We start from the raw sequence: 23,044 nt of genomic DNA, 5'->3' as shown, positions 1-23,044 counted from the left end.
GGCGAAGCAGACTCCCTGCCGAGCAGGGAGCCCGATGCGGGACTCGATCCCAGGACTCCAGGATCATGACCTGAGCTGAAGGCAGTCGCTTAACCAACTGAGCCACCCAGGCGCCCCAAAGTTTGTGAATTTTTATGATAAATTATGAGACTTGAGAGAAATTTCACTGCTTGTAGAGTTCAGTCTACTGTTTGGGTCCCACCCATGTCCCCTTGACACTCATCATTCATGTATATGCCAATTGGTGTCTTACTGCAAACACCTGCAGCTCTCTGCCTGAGGGCTTTCTATTGGTTTGAGGAGTAGACAGCTAATAATCCAGGGATCCGTCCTCAGTCAATGAGAGTCGGAATTGAAATACCCCAGCTTCCTTGACCTTGGGTGGGGGTGGGGGAGTGGGGAGGAAACTTTGATTTATGTTCCATAGTGTCTCCCAAAAGTCCCCAGTGGGATTGAGCCCCATGGCCACAGAGGTAACCTGTTCATTGAAGCACCATGGATTGACTTCCTTACCTTTTTTTTTTTAAAGATTTTATTTATTTATTTGAGAGAGAGAATGAGAGAGAGAGAGAGAGAGAGCGCATGAGCGGGGGAGAGAGGCAGAGCGAGAGGAAGAGAGACAAGCAGCCTCTCTCCTGAGCGTGGAGCCTGATGCAGGACTCGATCCCAGGACCCTGAGATCGTGACCTGAGCTAAAGGTAGACGCTTAACTGACTGAGCCACCCAGGCGCCCCTGACTTCCTTAGCTTTTTGGCTCACTTCCCCCACTCTCCCATGGGTGCTTCTTGGGATTGCTTCCCAAATAAACCACTCAAATCCTAGTCTCTAGGTCTGCTCTGTGCGGGCAACTTGGCCAAGCCCCTGAGTCTGGTCTGAACCAGGCCCCCAGACTCTAGGGTAGGTGGGATGATGGTGGAACTTTAGGAGTTTATATCCTCTGCCTTTAAAGTAACTTTGTTGGTCAATTGAGAAACACTGGTTTAAGAGTGAATCATATTGCACTTGCAACTGCTAAACTGGTAGCCCTCCACCTTTTCCTCCCCCTCACTTATCTCTGAGGTACTGCATGTTATCTTCAATGATTCAGGTGAAGTCTGACAAAAGCACTTTAGGTTATCCTCTCTTTATTGCCCTCCAAATACAGAAACCTAAAAAGTAGCAAGGACCCGAAAGCAACACGCCAACTCACACTGAAGCTCAGGGCCCTAGGAACGCACCATAGATTGTGGAGGAATCACCATGATTCCCCCAGAATTAGCTTCCTTCCCTCGAGTGTGATTTACCTTTTATTCAAAAGACGCATGTATTTAAAAAGTGCTAGCGGATTTCTCTGTTGTTAGAAATGCTTCTTTTTCTTTGGCTCTTATTTAAAAATGAGAATTACAAGAGAATTTCCCAGGACTCTTTATTGTTGCTTAATAAAACACGTTTAGTAGCAGTGATGTCCCTTGATTTGAGCTCCAACAACACGAAGTGGTAAGTGTGAATGATTCCATCATCCTTCATCCTGCTCAGGCTTTATTACTTAATAATGCTGTTTTGCATGGAGCATCCGCAGGCGGCCTGAGCAATGATTACAGTATCATGGCAAACACGTAGTACGTTCAGTTGCTGTGGCTTCTACAAACATTGCTCCATGATCTAGGCACTTAATTTTTATCTCAATCTTTTGTCATTATTTCTGTAAACAAATTTTGGTAGCAAATAAAGGAACACAATAAATAAATAAAACAATAAACAACCTGCTCTTGGGGTAAACTGAATGCTAGTAAAGGCATGCTATCATTGATAATTTAACTAAAATGTTTCTAGTTTACCATCATTCTTTATTAAAAAGCACCGGGTTATTAAACTGTACCAATTTAATTCTTCTTGCCCTTCTCAGGATTCCTTGAGATAACAAGCAGGTATGTTGGAAAAGGATTTTAAATAACAGAAGCAGAATTGCTAAGAAAGATCTATCCAAAGTGAATCTATTGGGATGCTGGAATGTTCTCTATTTAATTTTGTTTGCTTTTACTCACACTTCCATGCAAGAATGTGGAATAATAATTAAGGTATTTCTAAGGAAATGAGCACAATTATTGAATTGCAATGTTATTTATGGAGAAGCCACTAGCAAGATTCATTTATGCCTAGGGTTTACTTTTGTCCAGATTAGAAAGTAACCTCATGAAATGTATGCTGTTATAAATGGATTATTCACCTCACTTTGTTTACTGAAACACTGAGTTGTTTGTGGATCTGGACCTGAAAGCAATGGTAGGGCCCTTTCCTCATTTTTCTCCAAGTTTAGAGACTTATTCCAGTTTTAAAGATATCTTATTTCCCTGCAAGAATTGAGTCTCTTGGCCCTGTGCTTCCATTTTTTGTCCTTGGAAAAGCAATATGTATATATTATGAGGTAATTTTAGTAATACATTTATTATTTATAATCTCTACAATATAGTCTTTTCATGAGGGTTTAGAGTGATTTTCTCTTGCAACTTGTTCCACACTCTGGAATCATGCAAAATAGCTCAAATTCTCTGTATTCCAGGATTACAAAAATGGTTTGTAAGACATTTGTAATAAGTAGGATGCATGTGACATTAAAACCACAGGATTATACTTGTCCTACTACGGCCACTTAGATTTATTTAGAATATTTATTAAAGGTCAGACAGATGGCCACTTCTAGGTGTCAATGGAACTATGCTGGCTTGAAATTTGAAAGAAATTTGAATGTTGCCATGATATTCTATCCTCTCTGCAGTTAAATTGGCGTTCTCTCCTTCCTCCCTACCCTGTCCACAATGTTGATTGTAAAAACAAAATTATAAAATCTAAAAGCATCAAGAGAAAAGAAACAAAATTTCTAGTAGGACTAGTACATTTTTATTTGTTGCCTTCTATTCTTTGCCCATTGGCATTTATATTTTTTTAACATAGTAGCAATCATATATGTGCACGATATTGTATTCTGCTTTTTTATTGTCAACTCTCTTTTGAAGAGAGATCTGGAATTTCAGAAGGAGATCGCAAAATAGGAAGCTATGCCACTCTAGCTGGAAAAAAAAAAGAGGGGAACGTGTTGATTGTATGAGTTTCAAGCTTTTTAAAAGTGGTGTAACATTTACCTTAGATTTTCTTAACCAGAGCTTTGAACCCAATCATCTTGGGTTGGAAAAGGGTATGGAATGTAATCAAACTCAAATTTGTGAATGAAAGTAGAGCAGCATTTGCTTTCTGCCAGATTGCTAATTAAATGCCATGGAAGACTTTGCGTATTTAATTTTAGTCATGTAAAGAATGTGCAATAGTTGGTAGGCAAGAGTTTTGGCCAGGAAAGAAATGGCTATATTTTTAGATCATTTTGCTACCTCTATAAATTTATTATCCTTTGATGTAGCTGAAGCGTAGAAATGGAAAAGATTCTTCATTTGATCCAGAATTAGGGTTTTGCTGGGTTAAAGGGCAAGGTACTTGAGGATATCAGCAAAAGAATGGTTGAAATGATGTGCCATGAATTCTAGACAGAAGAGGCAAGGAGACAGAGACAGGGGAAAGCTGACAGATGAAGACAGAGTAGGAGATATGGAGGGGCTGGAGATCTCTGTAATAAGAACAGACATAATGGTAAAAATAGAGCAAGAGAACTGGAAGAATGGAGGGTTGTGTTGAGCAGGTTTATTAAAACTGAAATAAAACTGAAATAAAATCTGAAATGCAAGTGAGTTGGCCTATTTAAAAAGTTCTTCTTTGTGTTGTTTTGGTTTTTATCTTGTAAAACATTAAGCCCAGAACAGAGAACAATGCATGGGAACTGAAATCCGATCATTAACTCATTCACACCTTAATTCAACAAATACCTTGCTAAGCCCCTCATATGTGCCAGGCACTATTTTAGGGGCTGGGAATACAGTAGTGAATGAGGCAGAAATTTTTAAAAAAGATTTTCTTTAAACAAGATGTGGTCCGTATATACAATGGAATATTACTCGGCCATCAGAAAGGATGAATACCCAACTTTTACATCAACATGGATGGGACTGGAGGAGATTATGCTAAGTGAAATAAGTCAAGCAGAGAAAGTCAATTATCATACGGTTTCACTTATTTGTGGAACATAATGAGTAGCATGGAGGACATTAGGAGAAGGAAGGGAAAAATGAAGCATGGAACACTACATCAAAAACTAATGGTGACTAACATAACATAATCAAATAAAATTCAATTAAAAATAAATAAATAAAATCTTTTTTTAAGATTTTATTTATTTATTTGTCAGGGAGAGAGAGAGAGCGTGCACAAGCAGGGGGAGTGAGTCAGAAAAAATTTTGATGGTTTGGAGTTTATCCTTTCATGGAGTCAGACACCTAAATAAATAAAATATCAAATTGTGGTAAGATATAAATTACAGCAAGGACATAGAAGCACAAGGGGTGGGGGGCTATTTCAAACATGATGGTCAAAGAAGTGAAGAGGGGGGATGGGAGGGGGAACGTGAAAGAAATGAAGGAGGAAGCCAAGCAGATAGCTGGGGGAAAGATGTTCTAAGCATAAGAACAGCAAGTGTGAAGGCAGGCCTGTCCCTAACATTTGCACAGTCCAGGGCAAAAGTACAAATGGGGCCCATGAACTTTATGTTTAGATGGTAAAAGTTATAAAACATATTCTGCCATCCAAACTTGAGTAATATACCTCAATATTGGCCTAGCAGGTCAGGTTTAGATTTAGTACTCTTGGACTGCTCAGGGTTTTGCAGTAGAACCTGGGGACTACAATAGGACCTGGTCCCAGCCAGAGGTCAATCCCCCTTTCTCTTCCCACCCCATGATCCTCCCATCACGAGGGGTCTTGCACAGCATGAGTGGCCACCGCTGCGTGCATGTCTAAGTTCTGTCCACACTGCCTCAGACAGCTACCCTCTGATGGCTCTTTGAATGAGGGCACACTTGTGGCACAGTCAGCTCTTGGGAAGATGAACCAGGGAAGGGGCTCATGTTGGCCCTGGAAACCAGCTCTTGGTCCCTCGGGCAGTGTATTCTGCGGTTCTGTACCCAGAATGTGGTCTAGATGGGGCACAGGCTCTGGATGGGCACCGCACCTTGACCTCACTGACTCTGCCCTGTGGGGAAGGGTGAGGCTAGGGGAGGGTCAGAGCAAATCGGGGGGCCCAGGGCAGTGGTCTGTTTTGTCAGGACTTAAGGGTGGTACGTACCTTGACTTGTCGTGCTTACGGAAGAACAAGGAGGCTATTCCCTATAGACTCAGGGTTTGAACTGTGATGATGGCGCAGAGATAACATTTCTTTTCTGTGGATGGTCTATAAAAAGTAAAGGAAGGAAGAAAAGGAATCCTTGAAGGGAAGAGTTATGAAGTTCTTGGCAGTTTCGCTGGTGTGAACTGTAGAACTACTACGACCCTCCCATCTTACAGATAAGGAAACTGAGTTACACACCAGTTGTGAGGTGGTAGGCTTTCACAGCTAAAGAATGCCAGACCAGTACCCAAACCAGGCTTTCTGCTGTCCACTCTAGAATTCTCTTGACAGCACCATGCAGTTTCCATGCCCCTGAAGGAGATCAAAGATGAAGGAAGAAACAAGAAAAATGTGATGTGCAGGCAGGAGGAAGGAAAAACTTCATAAAAACAAGACAAAAATGTGGTATTTTAAGGAAGAGGTTTGCCCTTCATATGAATGATTCTTGGATTTTGGTGTATATTTTTGGTAGCAGTATGCGGTGAGTCACTAACAAAGAGCTTAAGACAGATGAGTTAACATAAATGGACCAAAATAAGCTGTGGTCTCTAGGCTGAGCAGCTGTTGGACAAACCTGCCAATATTTTATTTCCCAGAGACACTTGCAGCAGATTAAAGTGAGCAGGCGGTGAGTGCCACATTAGAAAATTGCATACCGTTCAGAGTTTCCTGTGCCTGAGGTGTGGCTCTCTAGGGGAAAGGGGAATCCCCCCCCCCCCCCCCCCCGCCGCTATTTGTTGAAGCTCCACTTTGTGGAAGAGGGTAGGCAGGGCTGCAGGCTGCAGCAGGGTGACTGAGTGAAAGGATAGTGCAGAGGCACAGCATCAGGACATCCTGGGGTTTGGGCCCTGATTGTGCCACTAGCTGTGTAACCAAAGGGGGTTCCGTCAGCTTCTCTGTGGCCCTGTTTTCATCTTCTGAAAGGGGGTGCTTGGATTGAATGACATCCTAAGTACGTTCCAGTTTCAAAATGTAGAGTCCACATTCATCAAGCATTTACCTTGTGGCAGGCACCTCGAGGAGGGCTTGACATGTGGATTTTCTCCTCTTTCCAATCTTCAAGGTGATTTCAACAATAGACCCATTTTGCAGATTAAGAAACCGAGGCTGAAAGATGATAAGAGACCTGCCTCAAGTCATACAGTGAGCGATGGCAGCCTGGACTCAGATCGCAGGCTGTCTCAGAAACCCGGCTCGGGCGCCTGGGTGGCTCAGTTGGTTAAGCGTCTGCCTTCAGCTCAGGTCATGATCCTGGGGTCCCGGGATCGAGCCTCGCATCAGGCTCCCTGCTCAGCGGAAAGCCTGCTTCTCCCTCTGCCCCTCACCCTGCTCGTGCTCTCTTGCTCTCTCGCTCTCTTGCTCTTTCTCTCAAATAAATAAAATAAAATCTTAAAAAAAAAAAAAGAAACCTAGCTTCTTAACCACCACTCCGCCTTGTCCCTTCTCCCGAAGCAGGAAGCTGGGATCACATCCTTTCCGTCTCCACAGCTATGTATCTGTTTCAATCGTTATGCTTCCATTGCACCGTACTGGATTTTCAGACCCTAATTGGAGCCCTTCATGGCATCTACACACTACACTGTGGGAGAATGGCATTCAAGATAGTAAATCAAATTCAGGACACACACCTCACACGGGACAGAAATAGTGTCAAGCAGGGCACAGCAGGGCCATTTGATTCACAGAATCACTGGCGTCTTGAATATTTTGTATGTCTCTCCAGTGAACACTCTGTACTTCATGTTCCCGCTGATGTCACTGGCAGAGATGTCTCATGAGGAGACACCCTGTTTGAAAAGCCAATTCAGTAACGTCCCCTCTCCTGATTTAATATGATATGGCCATGGCAACGGCAGTAATAGTGGGGCTCCTTTGTTCCCTTTCATAAATTACACACAGTTTAAGCACCTTCTTGTCCTGCCTCTCTTCTAGCGAAGGCATCAGACATAGGAGGAGCATCCCTCTCTCTGAAACAAAATAAAATAAGCTGTAAGATTGCGGGTGATTTATCTAACTTCTGCTCAAGATTGATCTTTAGTTGGTGACCGATAATCCTGTTTTTAAAGTCTATAGGGATATTTATGACTGAAATCACACTTGCTGTAGTTCTTTCTCTGATGGTTACATATATAGAAATGGAGAACTGAAGCAATATCTAATAATTCCAACCAAAAAAGCACTGCTGCTTATATTTATTTGGATGTCTTAAGACACAGAGACAAGAAAGAAAGGGAAAGAAATAGACATTCAACCTTCTAGGTGAAAAAGCAAATAGTAAAATATGGTGGATTACATTAATGACCTTGATTCTTTACCTCTTCCTATAGCCACATCCTTTACCACGTGACTCTGGGATTTCTTTCACTGAAGAGTCAGAGTTTATTTTCACTCCCTTTGAATTTGACTTGGCCTTGTAACTTTTGGCCAGTGGAATGTGATGGAAGTGATGGTGGGTCAGTTCCAAGTCTAGGCTTCAAGGAACCTTGAGTGTTTTCATTTGCCTGCTCTTCTTCTGTGTTTGCCAGGAGAACATGCCCTGGTTATCCTGCTGGCAGACGTGACGTGAGGAACAGAGCTGAGTCTCCCCAGTCATCCAGCCGAGTTTATCCTAACTCAGCTGAGCTGCAGCTGACTAAAAGACACCTTAGTGAGTCCAAGTGAGGTCAGAAGCACTATCCAGTCTAAATTGCCAACCCACAGGTTTATGAACTAAATAAATGCTTATTGTTTAAAGACATTGGGCCTTGGGGTGTTTTGTTACCCAGTAGTATGTGGCAACTGATAGCTGATACAGAAAATGAGACTTTAGTTGTCAGGAAAACACCCAGGAAGTACCAAGAATCAAACTGAGATTTAGCATAAATTTGAAGTCTTTCCAAATCAGCATGGTTTTGGATTCTCCCTCCCTCCCCAAATAGTTATTCCACACACACATACTGAGTCTATTATTGGTAAGACCCTATGCTAAAATGGAATGCCCAGTGACCGGGAGCCTAAGAGAAGCATAAATAAATGATCCAGAGAGGTGGCCGTGGGAATGAAGTTGGTCAAATGGCTGATAATATTTAGGGTGGTAGAGAAGGGTGAATTCAAGGAACTGGCTGTGGGGCCAAGGGTCAAAGAGAAAAGAAATGACAACAGGAAGAAGTTAAAAGCCGAGATAAAGAGGAAGGTATTGAATGTCAGTAATGAAGGAAATACCTATAACAGAGGTGTCTATGTGTGATTAAGTATTTAAATAGAAAATTGGTCAAATTAACATAAGAAAGCACAGCAAAGCCATCAGTACTCTCCCCACCCCGCCGCTATCCAGTCTAATGGGTTCTGGACAATTTTCAGCTGCCACTATCTATCTGCTTCCCTGTATCCAAAGGCTTTTTCCAAAATTGTGGAAGCTCACTTTACAGGCCAGAAATGCTGGGTAACTAATATCTATGCTCCCCCAACAACATGTCAGCAGCAATCCTCAGCCAATGACTATGGCAGTTGGTACATAAATCCCCCGGCTCTCTCGGCTCGTGGGTGGGATAGTTTGAAAACTATCATTTGCCCACAGAACTAAGCTTCAATCACCCTATTGTGGCAGCTGGCTTAACAACATGCCCTTTATTGGCTGCTTTCCCGTCCCCTCCCTGTCTCACTTCCCCACTCGCTCCAAGGCCACTAGCCTCCCTTCTACTCCTTTTCCTGCCCCAAAGCCCTTGCGGTTGCTGCTCTCTCTGCCTGAACTACTCCTCCCCTGACATGTGCACGACTGATGGCTTCTTGTCCTGCAGGTCTCAGGCTAAATCTCACCTTGTTGAGGAAGCCTTGCCTGGCCAGCAGATCGAATGGAGCTTCATCATCTGATGTTAATTCTCAATGTCACTTATTTTACTATCAGATGTTTTTCTTACCTATTTGTGTGTTTGTTTTCATATGTTTTTCAGTACAAGTGTAAGTTGGTAAAACCCTTTTAGGAAGGTCTTTCAGCAGGGGGGACTAAAGCCACCTACGACTGAGCAACTGCATTCCTAGGTATGCGTCTCAGGAGAATGAATGCTATGTCCACCAAAACATTTGCCACAGCTGTATTCATAACAGCCCCAAACTGAAACCCAACCAAAGTTTCCTCAGTAGGGGAATGGATAAATAAATTGTGAGACAGTTAACGGAATGTTCTACAGTGGAGTACTACACAGCAATAAAAAGAACGAGCTGCTCCCACATATACTGCATGGATGAATTTCATAGAAATCACAATGAACAAAAGAAGCCAGGCACAAAAGAGAACATATCATATGACTCCATTTCTATGACATTCATGAACAGGCGAAACTAATCTATGGGGGTAGGAGCTGAAATAGTGCTTACCTATAGGTGGGACGATACTGACTGGGAGGGAGCCTGAGGTGCTGGAAGTAGTCTCTGTCTTGATGGGTATGTCCAGATGTAAAAGGTCAGTGAGGTGCATACTTAAGATTTGTACACACTCTATGTATGTCATACGTGAATGAAATGAAAAATTAAAAAATAGTTTCCATGACCGCAAGGACCTTTTTTTTTGACTTACACACTACTGCATATGAAAACAAACAAACAAATAAGTAAGAAAAACATCTGATAGTAAAAGAAGTGACATTGAGAATTAACATCAGATGATGAAGCTCCATTCGATCTGCTGGCCAGGCAAAGACACAGGATGCTAGCAGTAAGTACTTCTTGACTGAGCAAGTGAATGAATGTGGATTTGCCTTTTTAAAAAAACTTTAAACCAAAAATTAAGTCAAGTCTTATTGAATATCTATTCTACGTGCTGTAGTTAGTAGAGGAATCAAAGATGAGTCGGCCAAATGAGAAATACACAACTGATTATATAAAATGGCAACATATAATAAATGCTATAAAAACAGATGCCAAACAAAGTGTTAGCAGGGCTAGAAAGAGAGAAGAATTTCAATTGCAGCTTTGGGGAAATGAGATTTGATCTGGCCCTGGAAATGTTTCTGCAGGTAGGGCTGAGTGGGAGAGGAAACAAAGAAGGGGGTGGGTATGAGTGGCAGGGAACAAAGACTCAGAGACAGGAAGCCCAGGGAAATGGTGAAACCTGAGGTGGCTGCAGTCAGGGGTGGAGTGTCATGGGGGAGGGAAAGATGAACATCTGTCCAAGCTGCTTGGGGCCTGCTCAGAAAGGGCCTGGACTACTTTGCAAGGAGTTTGGCTTTTACTCCATTCATAGGGATAAAGTTTCAAAGGTTCTAAATCAAAAGAGTGATTTTGAAGGGAAAATTGTTATCCTCCCTAAATTAATATTAAAAAATATGTTCACTTACAAAAGAATCTGAAAAGCCAGTTCAACGCAAAGGACACAAATCTGATAGAATCACTGTTGTCTCTTTCACATGGCAACTCTGAGAGACTTGAAAAAATTGAGATACGATTCACATACCATAAGGTTTACCATTTTGAAGTGTACAGTTCAGTGGATTTTAGTATATTCATGAAGTTGTGCCACCTTCACCACTAATTCCAGAATATTTTCATCACCCCAGAAAGAAATCCCCAAACTCATTGTACTTATTCTATTTCCCCCTTTCCCCAACTCCTGGCCACCACTTAGTCTATGTTCTGTCTCTGTGGATTTTCCCAGAGATATTTTTCTATTTGTATATGTGCAAATATATATATATATATATATTTTTTTTTTTTTTTCTTCTCCCCTCATTCACACAAATGAGTTTGTACACACTGCAAAGTAAGGTGTGTTGACTCTCGAGCATACATCTTGACTATTGACTTTTGACCATATCAGATCGGTTTGTAACAGTTTCTGGGTGGCAGGGCAAGGATGGATGGGAAAAACAGGTTGGGGGCACTGAGAGCACTTAGCAATGCCTGCACTACAGAGGGGGTGAGACGTCCTGCCGGTGAGAATCTGGACGCCAGCAATCTCGTGGATGCTGGGGTGTGCTTCCAAGATCCCCGCTTCAGGACTGGAGTGTGCTTCCAGGATCCCCACTCATTAGCCCAGCCGGAGGAAATGCTGATGGCCAAGGGACCTCGGCTGAGTCTCCCGCGCCTTGCCTTCACTTGAAGAGAGCTTGCTAGCCCAAGATCACACTCTTTCTCTCGGGCAGCTTACATGCAAAGATTGGTCGATGCTGGGGGCAGGGGTGGTTATAAAGGGCCAGACACCTTCCCCAGTTTGAAAAATCTCTGAAGGGCTGTCCCAGCTCCAGAGCTCCCTAAAAGCTGAGGCTTTTACTGTGACACTGTATTGCTGTCCAGTTCTTCCCGCTGCCCCAACCTGCTCCCTTCACTCCTCCACAGGTACTGTTCCTAACAAACTTCCCGCACTCATATCTCCGTCTCAGAGTCCGTTTCCCAGGAGACCCGGCTTGTTGCAAACAGTGAGGATGGAAATGGAGCTGGCACATGTCCATGTCTTTGTGGAGCAATTGAGTGGACAGAACTTGGTGATCACTTTGAGATGTGGCGTGGGAAGGGTGGGAGAGTTAAAGAGAAGGAGCAAAACAAACATTTATATATTTATATATAATTTATACATTAAAATTATATAGACACTCACACACATTGTTTCTATATATGTAATACATAAGAGAGCCTCAGGCACTGACTCAGTGTCTAGATGGTACCAGAAACAGTTCTGGAAGCTGAAGGTGCAAGATGAATTAGATCTGGCCCTTTTGTTCAGTGAATCCACAGTGTTTTGGGTCAGACAGAGAATAAACAACGAATTCTAATACAATTTGTTGCAAACCATGGTAAGTGGCAGGGAAAAGTGATGAGGGAATGTAACGGGAGTGAAGATGCTGCCAAGGTTTGAAGCCGCGGTGTCTTGAAAGGTGGTAAAGTCATCATGTGACATGCAGCATGGAGATGAGTTTGCAAATAGAACATCCTCGAAAGAGTTAGAAATAGGGGTTTGGAACTCCTGCGAGAGGTGTCATGGATAGAAATCTATGTTTCGGTGGCGTCTATATAGAAATGATAGTTAACGCTTTGGGAGTAGATGAGATTGTCAAGGGAGATCATGTAAGATGGGAACTTGAGAAAGATCTGCACAGAGCTGACTCATATCTGAGCCTAGTCTGCTACTCCCTATGCCAACACCCATGGCAGACGTAGCTAACTGAACATACGGCCTCAAAATTCTTAACACATGGCTTCAGGCAGCCATTACCAATAAATCCACTTACCATTCCTGGTTTCTTCTCAAAGTCTAGGCGTGGTGACCATGAGCAACTGTGGGCCTCAAAGGAAGCGTGAACTGCTCTGATGCCCAGGAGCAGAGGGAGCCCCCAAGAAGGCGGGAGAAGTAGCTGGGGAGTGGCGGTGTGGGGTCCCAAAAGGAAGAAGAGGGTTTCAGGAAGGAACTAAATAGCATTTGTCAAATGACTGAGTAAGTTGAGGACTCAATGGGACTTGAGTGGGAGGCCGGTGGTGACCCTACGGAGAATGCTTTCACTAGTGGTTCGCAAGAGAAGTGAGATGAAGGAAGTCTGTGTACAGAAGGGGAGGTCTTTCCAAGTGCTTGTCTATAAATGGCTTGCCTCGGACCCCTCTGGGGAGCTGGTTGAAAATGCATTTCTAGGACTCACTGGAGAGCCATTGCCTCTGGCCTCCCAGGCGCACTTCTCTCAGGGTTTTCTGGGTGGCTGAGAGAGGATAGAAGCTCCGCGTAGGTGCTCACTGTGGCAGATGCTATTGATGTCCCTTTCACATGCATTAGGCCTCGCCACTCAGTAGACACTGTTGGTGTCCTACCCAAGCATATGGGACTCTCTGCCCGAGGACTTTCTCTGGCCACTGGAGCATGCTTGCCTGCTTGCCAGAAATGCCAAGAAGTTCACTTCCCAGTGAGCAGCCCTCAACCAATGAAGGACAGAAGTCAGCTGATAAATATTTCAGCTTCCTCGCCTCTCAGGGGGGAACAGCGGGGGGCTTGTTTTATACAGTCTCTCAGTAGTCCCCAGTAGGATTGAGTCTGAGGTGCCCAGAGCATGCTCATTAACATACTCTGCATTGGGCTTGCTTCCTTCCCTCTCTGTCTCACTTCCTGACTTTTCTACTGGTAATCCAAGCTCACCTTTCACCTAAACTATTAGTACCCATTTCCTTGTCTCAGAGTTGGCTCCTGGGGAAGCCCAAAGCTGGCCATCTCATTTCATCTTTGTAGGCACACAGAACAACTTCGAGTGGCCCTTGCAGTCTGGTTGAGCCCATGTGACTAGGCTCCGACCCGTGGGCAGAAGTGGTACACAATCCTCCAGGCCTGGCCACAAAACTCCTGGTTGGTCATCCCTCTCAATCTTTCCTTCCATGGTGACTTCAGAGGCCATGCATTTCAGATGGCAGCACCACAAGCTGGAAGTGACCTGGATTCCTGAGTCATCAGTTGAATGAGAAATAGAACTGCACTATGTTAAATCTCTGAGATCTGTTTGTTACAACAGCTAGCATTAATTACCCTGATTCACATACCTGCCCTCTCAGTCTTGCCTTATTCAACTCTCCAAAATGACTGCTCTCCACCCTCCCTTAAAAATGCCCATTCCCTCAGTGTGGTTGACAGCATAGCTGAAAACTGCCATGTGTTAAAGTACACTCAATTATGAGCAATAAGAACCAAATTAGCTACTGATAGTTCTGTTTTCAAATGGATTCCTATTTGGTAGGGTCTACGAGGGCGGTTCTCCTACATAGCGGGGCCCTCTTGACGTCTTTGTATAATCACTGGCACAGCCCACTCCCAGCTCTGCCGGTGTTGTTCAGAAGAAAGAGGGGTCAACCACTTCTAAGAGATTTCTGGCCTCTGACCCCTGGGATAAAGTCCAGGCTCGTTAATCTGGCATTTCCAGGTGTCCCAAGTGACCCTAACCTACATTCCTCCCCTGATCTTTGCCCTCCTTCCTATGAAACCTCTCAAATCATACTATTCGTGACAGGGCGGGCTTTCCCACTTGTGCACCTTGGCTCCGCTCTACCCTCCACTTGGGGTGTCATTTCCTCTCCTCTGCTCCTTTCCAGACCCAGCCCCAACTCACAGGCCTGACTCAAATTTTGTCTCCTCTTTGGAGCCCTGAAATCCCATTTCGCCTTCCCTTCCCACTACTCATTTGGCCCTCAGCATTTGCTGCTTATTATTATTTCTATCTTTTCATGTGTTTATGTCCTCTCTTCTGAACTACAAACGAACCATTTAAAAGACAAGTTATGCCTATTTCTCTTTTTAATCCCTATAGCTATTAACATAGTGTCAGGGAAAGGATTACTGAAGATAGACAGATAGATAGCAAATTGAACTTCATAAATATCACAAATGCAAAGTCTTGTTCACACACAATTTTTTTTGAGAGACAGAGAGGGAGAGTAGGAGAGAGGGAGAGCATGCACACAAGCAGGGGGAGGGGCAGGAGAGAGGGAGAGAGAGAATCCCAAGCAGACTCCACATTCAGCACGGGGCTCGCTCCCATGACCCTGAGATCACGACCTGAGCCAAAATCAAGAGTTTGATGCTTAACCGACTGAGCCACCCAGGGGCCCATTGCTCACAGGTAATTTTTAAAAACCTATTCAGGGGCCCCTGGCTAGCTCAGTTGGTAGAGCATGCAACTCTTGATCTCGGGGTTATGAGTTCCAACCCCACATTGGGTGTAGAGATTACTTAAAAATAAAAGCTTTAAAAAAAACCCCAAAAATCTTACTCAGAAACAATTTTGAACTTACAGAAAAGTTGTAGGAATAAAAATAGTATAAATAATATCTGTAAATGCTTTGCCTAGATTCACTTGTTCACTTCCTATTAATATTTTACCTTATTTCCTTTATATTTCCCTATTTATCTATCTTTTATGATTTTCTCTTTATTCACACACACACACACACACACACACACACACACTATGATTTCCTGAGTCATTTGAAGGTAGCTTACATACACCATGAGCCTTTACCCTCAAATACTTCAGTGTGTGTTTCCTAAGAATAGAGAGAGTCTGTTACCCAACCACAAAAAAGTGATCAACTTCCGCCAACTTAATACTGATACAACACATTTGTATCAATAATTTGTTCTCATCCCACTTTTGTCAACTGCCCCAATAATGTCCTTTATGGCATTTCCCCCTCCCCTACAGGATCCAATATAGGGTTAGATACTGCATTTAGTTGTCATGTCACCTTAGACTCCTTTAATCTGGGAACATCTCTGTAGCCTTTCTTTGTCTTTTAAGGCACTGTTGTTTTTCAAGTTAACCCTTCTCCCCTTTTAAAAGAATGTCAGAATTTGAAAACATTTAGGTCTTGCTGGCTATTCCAGATGCGTGCGAATGGATGGGTGGGGGCTTCCTGAGTAGTGCTAGAAATCACTTCCAGCAGGACTGCAGACTTGAGCCTCCGCTGCCTCTCCTTTTGAACCTATAATCAGTGGCAATATTTTTCATGCTGTTATACAGGAGCCATTGACTTATTCTATTTACAATATCTTTCTCCTTACTTAAGTGGAGTTGGAGCGGAAGAGGAAATGGCAGATCTCTTTCTCCTTTAGCTTCTGCTGGCCGGCAGGCTGCCGGGGAGGAAAAGTCAATAGGGGAAGTGAGAGAGCGAACTGAGAAGTTGATTCTAAGTGGTGGGGTGCTGAGTCTCGCCTGTGGTGTATCTCTCCTCCGAAGTCAAAGCCTTTTTACACACAGCATTCAACCATAGTTAAATAAAATCCCTATGCTGTAGAAAGGGAAGGCATTAGTAATTTCCGTTGTCTATGAGTAGAAACGGAGACACTGACAGGCACGATGGCTTTTCTGCTTTGAGTCTGAGAGGCAGTGAGGAATCATGGAAAGAGCTGATAAAGGAGTGAATCTGTTCAGGAGATTTGAATCTATTTATTACCATTGCTGCCAAGTAGCTATGGAGCTCAGCAAGTCATATCCTCCCTGAGCCTTGATATCATTATCTGTGAAATGAGGGTTTGGAGTGGACCCGGCTGGCTCTAAGTTTCCTTCCGCGTGTCTGACACTCTGTGATGAGGAACTCCAGCGTACTTCCCCGCATATCTATGGTGGGCCTACTGTGTGCTGGCCGTTGGCTAGGATGAATGAAGTGAGGGCAGTGAGGCTGGAGTGGTGGTGAGGCAGGGCCCGATCTCGGCCAGGCAGAGGAGTTTGAGGGGTGGGGTGGGACTCAAGGCAAGGTCATTGGAGAATCTCTTGCAGAAGGTAAAGGATTGAGAGATGCAGGGGACACAAAGCAGCAGAGTGGTTGGAAGCACGTTTAGGAGAAAGATTGAGAAGGTTCACCAGCTGAGGGTGGGGCTGAGGGAGAAGGTAGGCTGTCACGGGACTCCGTGTTTCTGACTTGGGCAATGGACTGGACCGTGGTGCTAAGTGGAGTGGCAAGTCCCGAAGGAGGAGCAGGTTTGGAGATGTATAATGAGATCAGGTTAAGATATGTTGGTCTGAAGGTGTGTGTGGGCCACCCAAGTGGAGGTTTCCAGCAGGCAGTTGTCTACATGGATCTGAAGCTCAGGAGAAGTCTGGGCTAGAGGCGGATTTGATGGTTACCATGTTAGAGGTGTGAAGGATGTCACCCAGCCGGGAGAGTGTAACTTTAGGAAAGGACCATGATTGACAGGGAAGAACAGGAGTTCTGTTGTCTCGTTAGGTTTCATTCTTGATCTGCTGAGATTTTCTTAGCTCTGTGATAGCGGGGCAAGTACTTTTGAACCTGTTTCTTCATTTTTAACAATGGCCCCAATTTGTAGACTTATGAGAATTTGAGATTTATAGAAATCCAGTCTACAAAACTCCTGAGAGGAGCAGGAAGGACGCCCCTGGAAACATTATCACACGTTTCCTCCAGGTGTCAGGAGGAGCCATTTGCCAAGCTCCCCTCTCCCTCACTGCCTCGCTTGCCACAGTAGTTTGTACCAGTTGCTGAATTTCTCTGAGCCTTGGCTCTGTCCTCTGCGAAACAGAGACAATAACAACTGTTCTGGTTATCTCAGAGAAGCCTTTGAAAATCCAGTGAGATAAGGCTTGTATGAACACTGCCATATACATGTTAGTTATGATCAAAATGAACGGAACAAAGAGACATGACCAATTTGCCAGCATTTTCTTTCAGTATCAACAACTGTGGAATGTCCTAACCAGTCAGTGGCAGAACTGGAATAAAACTGAAAGTCTCTGACTCCTGGTCATAGATATGCTAACTACTGTGTGAAGCTGTTTTACTGACCTGGGATTTCCCCGGGGTTGTGGGGCAGAAAGGAGTAGGACTGTGAGTAGAATTTGTGAGTCTACCAGGGGCTTGAAGTCTCTTGTGGTCGCCCCTTGTCTGTTCTGTGGTGCCCCCAGTGAGGACGCGTAAAGATGGACTCTGCCCTTAACAGCATGATCACAGCTCCTCCTAGAACTTTCAGTTCTCGACTCCATGTGGGAAAGAGAACCCCACTACACAAACAGAAGCATTACCGAAATAACACGTACAGCATACCAGCACGCAGAAGGTTCTGGATGGATTAGTTCGCTGGGCAGGACAGATTTTTGACACAGAAGAAGACAGCAGTATTCACTGGGTAGGGCAACCCCAGGTCCAAACTAGTCCATGATTACAGAGGGCCTGGGCCAGATTCCGGTCCGGGTGGCAGGGATGGGCGAGCCTGACGACCTGAGCTCACGTCAAAGTTGCTTTAACTTGTTTTTTTTCCCAAAGCAGCTAATAGGCCTTGCAAATGATATGTACAAGATAAGAATGCAGGGATGTGGATGCAGTTCCCTGTCACTTGTCTTGCTTTTTTTTAGTGATCCTGGAAGCCGGAAAACAGTGAGATGTCCCTTAGGCCAGAGGAGCCCAGAGCTGTGAGCCCATTGCCGTTTAAACTCCAGCCATGGAAGCATCCAGAAACTTGTACAGCCATATAAGGCAGCAGTCTGGTACTCAGCAAGCCCCTTCACTCAAGCCTAAGGCCTAGGTTTGGTCCCTGAAATTCTTGCTGGAGAGGCAACTGCCTCTTATCCTCGCCTAGGAGTTTTTTACTGATGATTCCTTCCCGGTTTTCTGTAGCAGGTCTGTCTGTGGCTTACATTACAGAGTTAAACCCTGTATCTTCTCTTTCCTTTCCATTCCTTCCTTCCTTCCCTCCCTCCCTCCCTTCTTTCCTGTTCTCTCTCTGTTTTTAATAGACTGTATATTTTCAAACACTTTTTATTGCAGAAAAAGTGATCAAATAGTACAGATACACGTATCATTCCCACATACCTCCCCGGCCCCACTACCTTGCACAGTTTCCCCTATCATTAACATCGCACGTTAGCAACACACATTTGTTAGGATTCACGAACTAAAACTGATACATTTTTATTAACTAAAGCCCATATTTTCTTAAGATTTCCTTAGTTTTCCCCTAACGTCTCTTTTTCCAGGATCCCATCCAGGATACCACACGACATTTCGTTGTCACATCTCCTTAGGCACCTCTTGGCTGTGACAGTTTCTCAGATTTTCCGTTTTTTTGATGACCCTGACAGGCTTGAGGGGTACTGGCCAGGTGTTTTGTAGGATGCCCCACTACTGGGATTTGTCTGATGTTTTTTCTCACGGTTGAACTGGGATTGTGGGTTTGGGGAGGAAGGCCACAGAGGCTAAGTGCCATTTTCATCACATATCAAGGGTACGCGCTATTGACATGACTAATGACTTCTGATGCTAATCTCGGTCATCTGGCTAAAGTAGTGTTTGTCAGGTCTCTCCACTGCAAGGTTACTCTCCCCCTCTTCCCGTACTGTCCTCTTTCAATGGAAGTCACTCTACGCAGCTCTCATTTCAAGCACGGGAAACTATGGTCCATTTCCTTTAGGGTGGAGTGTCTACAAAATTTAATTTCCTTTTTTTTTTAAAGATTTTATTTATTTATTTGAGAAAAAGAGAATGAGAGACAGAGAGCAGGAGAGGGAAGAGGGTCAGAGGGAGAAGCAGACTCCCTGCCGAGCAGGGAGCCCAACGTGGGACTCAATCCCGGGACTCCAGGATCATGACCTGAGCCGAAGGCAGTCGCTTAACCAACTGAGCCACCTAGGCGCCCCGAAATTTAAATTTCAATTCTTCTGCAAGGAAGATTTCTTTCTTCTCCCCTTTTATGAATTTATTCAATCATTCATTTGTGTCAGTATGAACTCTTGGATATTTATTTTCTATTTTGAGTTATAATCCAAAACTATTTTACTTACTGTGTTTTTTTGCATTATTCCAGCTTTGGTCACTGGAAGCTCCTTCAGTTCCTTCCTTCCTTTCCTCTCTTCCTTTCTTTTCCTCTTTCTTTCTTTCTTTCTTTCTTTCTTTCTTTCTTTCTTTCTCTCTCTCTCTCTTTTCTTTTGGCACTTCCTTACTTTCTGGCATTATTAGTCTCTTTTGAAAAATAATTCTTGTTCAGATGTTCACTCAACCAAAATGCAGTCTGAGCTTCCTGTATACCAGGCAGGGAGAATTCAAGGATGAGCGGATCTTAGATCTGCCTTCCAGGAACTCTCAAGGGCGGGGTGGGGAAGTGGGCAGAAGGAAGGAGAAACAGGCAAGAAAAGAGAGCAAGGCGAGCGCTTCGGCAGAGAGTGGAAACTCAGGATGCTTGCCCCAGTTATGTGTACTCGCTTCTCTGCCTCTCCTGAGCATTTCTGGCTGATTCTCTTAGAAGAACCTTCAGCTCCACACCCTGGGCTAGTTTTTCTTTCTTCCCTTGGTCACTGCTCAATTGCTGCACTTTTTAAGGCAGGGGAGTATGATAAGTGTTAATGATAATCTACATTGATGTTTATCACACACAAAATGGCTCCTGACTGTAGCAAAGAAGGACTGTGACAGTCCTCTATTAGCACTTTGCAACTCCTGTGGACATGGGGTGGCTTGTGATCGCGGATAAAAGGGAAAGTGAGTGAGAACTTCAGGAGCAGGAATTTGATTTTCTTCCCTCCCAACCTGCAGCCCTGTCGAAGATCCAAGATTGGTGTCCCGGCAACCTACTCTTTCAGTCCCTAGCTTCGCATTTCTGAAGTCCGGCTAATGGCCAACCCTTGGTTAATCGACATCTGAGCAGTAATTATTTTTAGATTGCCGACTATATGTTCTGCCACTCAGTGTTATGTGAGCATGTAATGAAATCCATGCCCTAGTGCATTAACTAACCTTTTGAAAAAACCTTTCAATAGCATCTCCCCCTACTTCCCCTTTCACAAAGAGCTGGCAAAAAGCCCCTGGACTTGAGTGCTAAATGTCGAACCATTAAAAACTCTGGTGAAAGCCATGAAGTCATCAAATATTGACCTGAGAGAACATTTAGCACCATCTGATTTCTCCATCCCGACATCAACTTGAAACGGACGTTACATGCCAATGAATCACTTTCTCTATTTAAGTTCACGGGGTTTGTCTAAAATAGCTCCCTTGGCACAAAATGGAAATTCAGCCCAGGGATTTTAATGGTGAGTGGTAGACTCAAGTTTTGTGCTTTCATCATAAGAAAAGGAAAAGGAAGGCTTACCAAAATTAGATTTTTTTTTTTTTTTTGCTGGGGGAGGGACAATAGGGTAGAAGTGTCTTCTTATTCACAGAAGCCATTAGGAAATTAGAAATCTAGTCCAACTTGTACATTTTCTTGATATCTTATGTTCTCCAAATGTAGCGTGAGGATCTTATTCAAGATGTAGATTCTAGCACCCCACACAGAGATGTTGATTAAGCTGGTGTAGCAGATGATGTCAGGTCCCTGTCCATGTCTTCAACCCTTACCATTTCGGTGCACCCCAATGTGACCATCAACTCCTGGGACCTTCATCTTTTTGCCAGAGGACTCTGATTTTGCCGGCCGGAAGTGTTAGGGAATTAATGCTAGGCAAGTGCAGCTTCAATCGGTGACTGAGGGGAGGTGGTGTCCAAACACAACTCCCTCTCTTGCTCAGTGGCTGAATTCTGAGATGCGTGTACTATACTGTTTCCAAAGTTCCCCAGTGGGATTAAGTTCGAGTTGCCCACAGTGGTCACTGACATGAGAGTGCACCTTTTATTGGCTGTCTTCCCTTCCCTGTCTCACTTCCTCACTCTCCCCTACTTGTGTTTCCTGGGACCACCTCCCAAATCAACTTTCTGCAATTGAATCCTCGTCTCAGGGTCTGCCTCTGGGGGAACTCAAACTAGGACAGCTGGTCTGGAGTTGAGCCCAGTAACCTGCATTTTTAACAAGCACCCTAGGATGATTTGGTGCACATGGCATAACAGCCAACGTTTTGAGAAGTTCTGTTCTGAGAATCTTATGATAATTAAATGTAAGGTTATTAGCATTCTTTTTTATTATTATTATTCTACCATTTTCTAGAGACTTTCCATTGCCCTCAAGTTTTGGGGAGAGAGATGGAGAAAGAGAGGGAGGTTTTATCTGCTTGACCTCTTTCCTCTAGGGTCCAGCAGGGGTGGGGGTTGGGAAGCCAGATGGTGTCCACCTAGGTCTCCCTTGGAAGTCAGGGTGGTATGAAGGGGACTTGAAGGTGTTGAAGGGGCCCATTCCTGAAAGAGCTGTCTCAAGAGAGTACCATGAGTGGAGAAATAAAAGTCAAGGAATGAAATAGGATCAGTGAGTGTTGGAGCCGCAGAGTTGTTGGGTCACAAACTGCAAGTGTGGAACCAAAATAGAGTCAGAGAGTGAAGGAACAGGCCCAGGGCATGATGAGAGGGGGTAATGAGACTGAAGGCCAGTTCGGGGTTAATCACATGAATGCCAGTGGTTCATGCCGGAGTTTTGATCACATGTCCTTGACATTCTCTGTGGAGCTGGGGACAGGTCAGTATATATGACCCCTGAGGCAGACTAAACATGAAATTATGGTGTGCATGCGTGTGCACACACACACACACACACACACTCATTTGAAGGAATTGGATATTGAGACAATTATGAAGAAGAAATCATGGGTAAAGCAGAACTTTGTTCTTTTTTTAAAAAATTTTTTATTAACATATAATGTATTATTTGTTTCAGGGGTACAGGTCTGTGATTCATCAGTCTTACACAATTCACAGTGTTCACCATAGTACTTACCCTCCCCAATGTCTATCACCAGCCACCCCATCCCTCCCACCCCCCACCACTCCAGCAACCCTCAGTTTGTTTCCTGAGATTAAGAGTCTCTTATGGTTTGTCTCCCTCTCTGGTTTCATCTTGTTTCATTTTTCCCTCCCTTCCCCTATGATGCTCTGTCTTGTTTCTCAAAATCCTCATATCAATGAGATCATATGATACATGTCTTTCTCTGATCGACTTATTTCCCTTAGCATAATACCCTCTAGTTCCATCCATGTCATTGCAAATGGCAAGATTTCATTTTTTGATGGCTGCATAATATTCCACTGTATATATATACCACATCTTCTTTATCCATTCATCTGTTGATGGATAGCTAGGCTCTTTCCACAGTTTGGCTATTGTGGATATTGCTGCTATAAACATTGGGGTGCATGTGCCCCTTCGGATCACTACATTTGTATCTTTGGGGTAAATACCCAGTAGTTCAATTGCTGAGTTGCAGGGTAGCTCTTTTTTCAACTTTTTGAGGAACCTCCATACTGTTTTCCAGCGTGGCTGCACCAGCTTGCATTCCCACCAACAGTGTAGGAGGGTTCCCCTTTCTCCGCATCCTCGCCAACATCTGTCATTTCCTGACTTAGAACTTTGTTCTTTATACTTATTTTTCACTTTAGTGTTGTTTTTATTCTATATTACATGTCTTTTCAGAGTATAGAGCCTGTAATGGTCTT

Source organism: Halichoerus grypus, chromosome X (assembly GCF_964656455.1).
Source record: "Halichoerus grypus chromosome X, mHalGry1.hap1.1, whole genome shotgun sequence".
In the NCBI taxonomy this organism is placed as follows: domain Eukaryota; kingdom Metazoa; phylum Chordata; class Mammalia; order Carnivora; family Phocidae; genus Halichoerus; species Halichoerus grypus.
Note: the sequence above shows the minus strand (reverse complement) of the source record.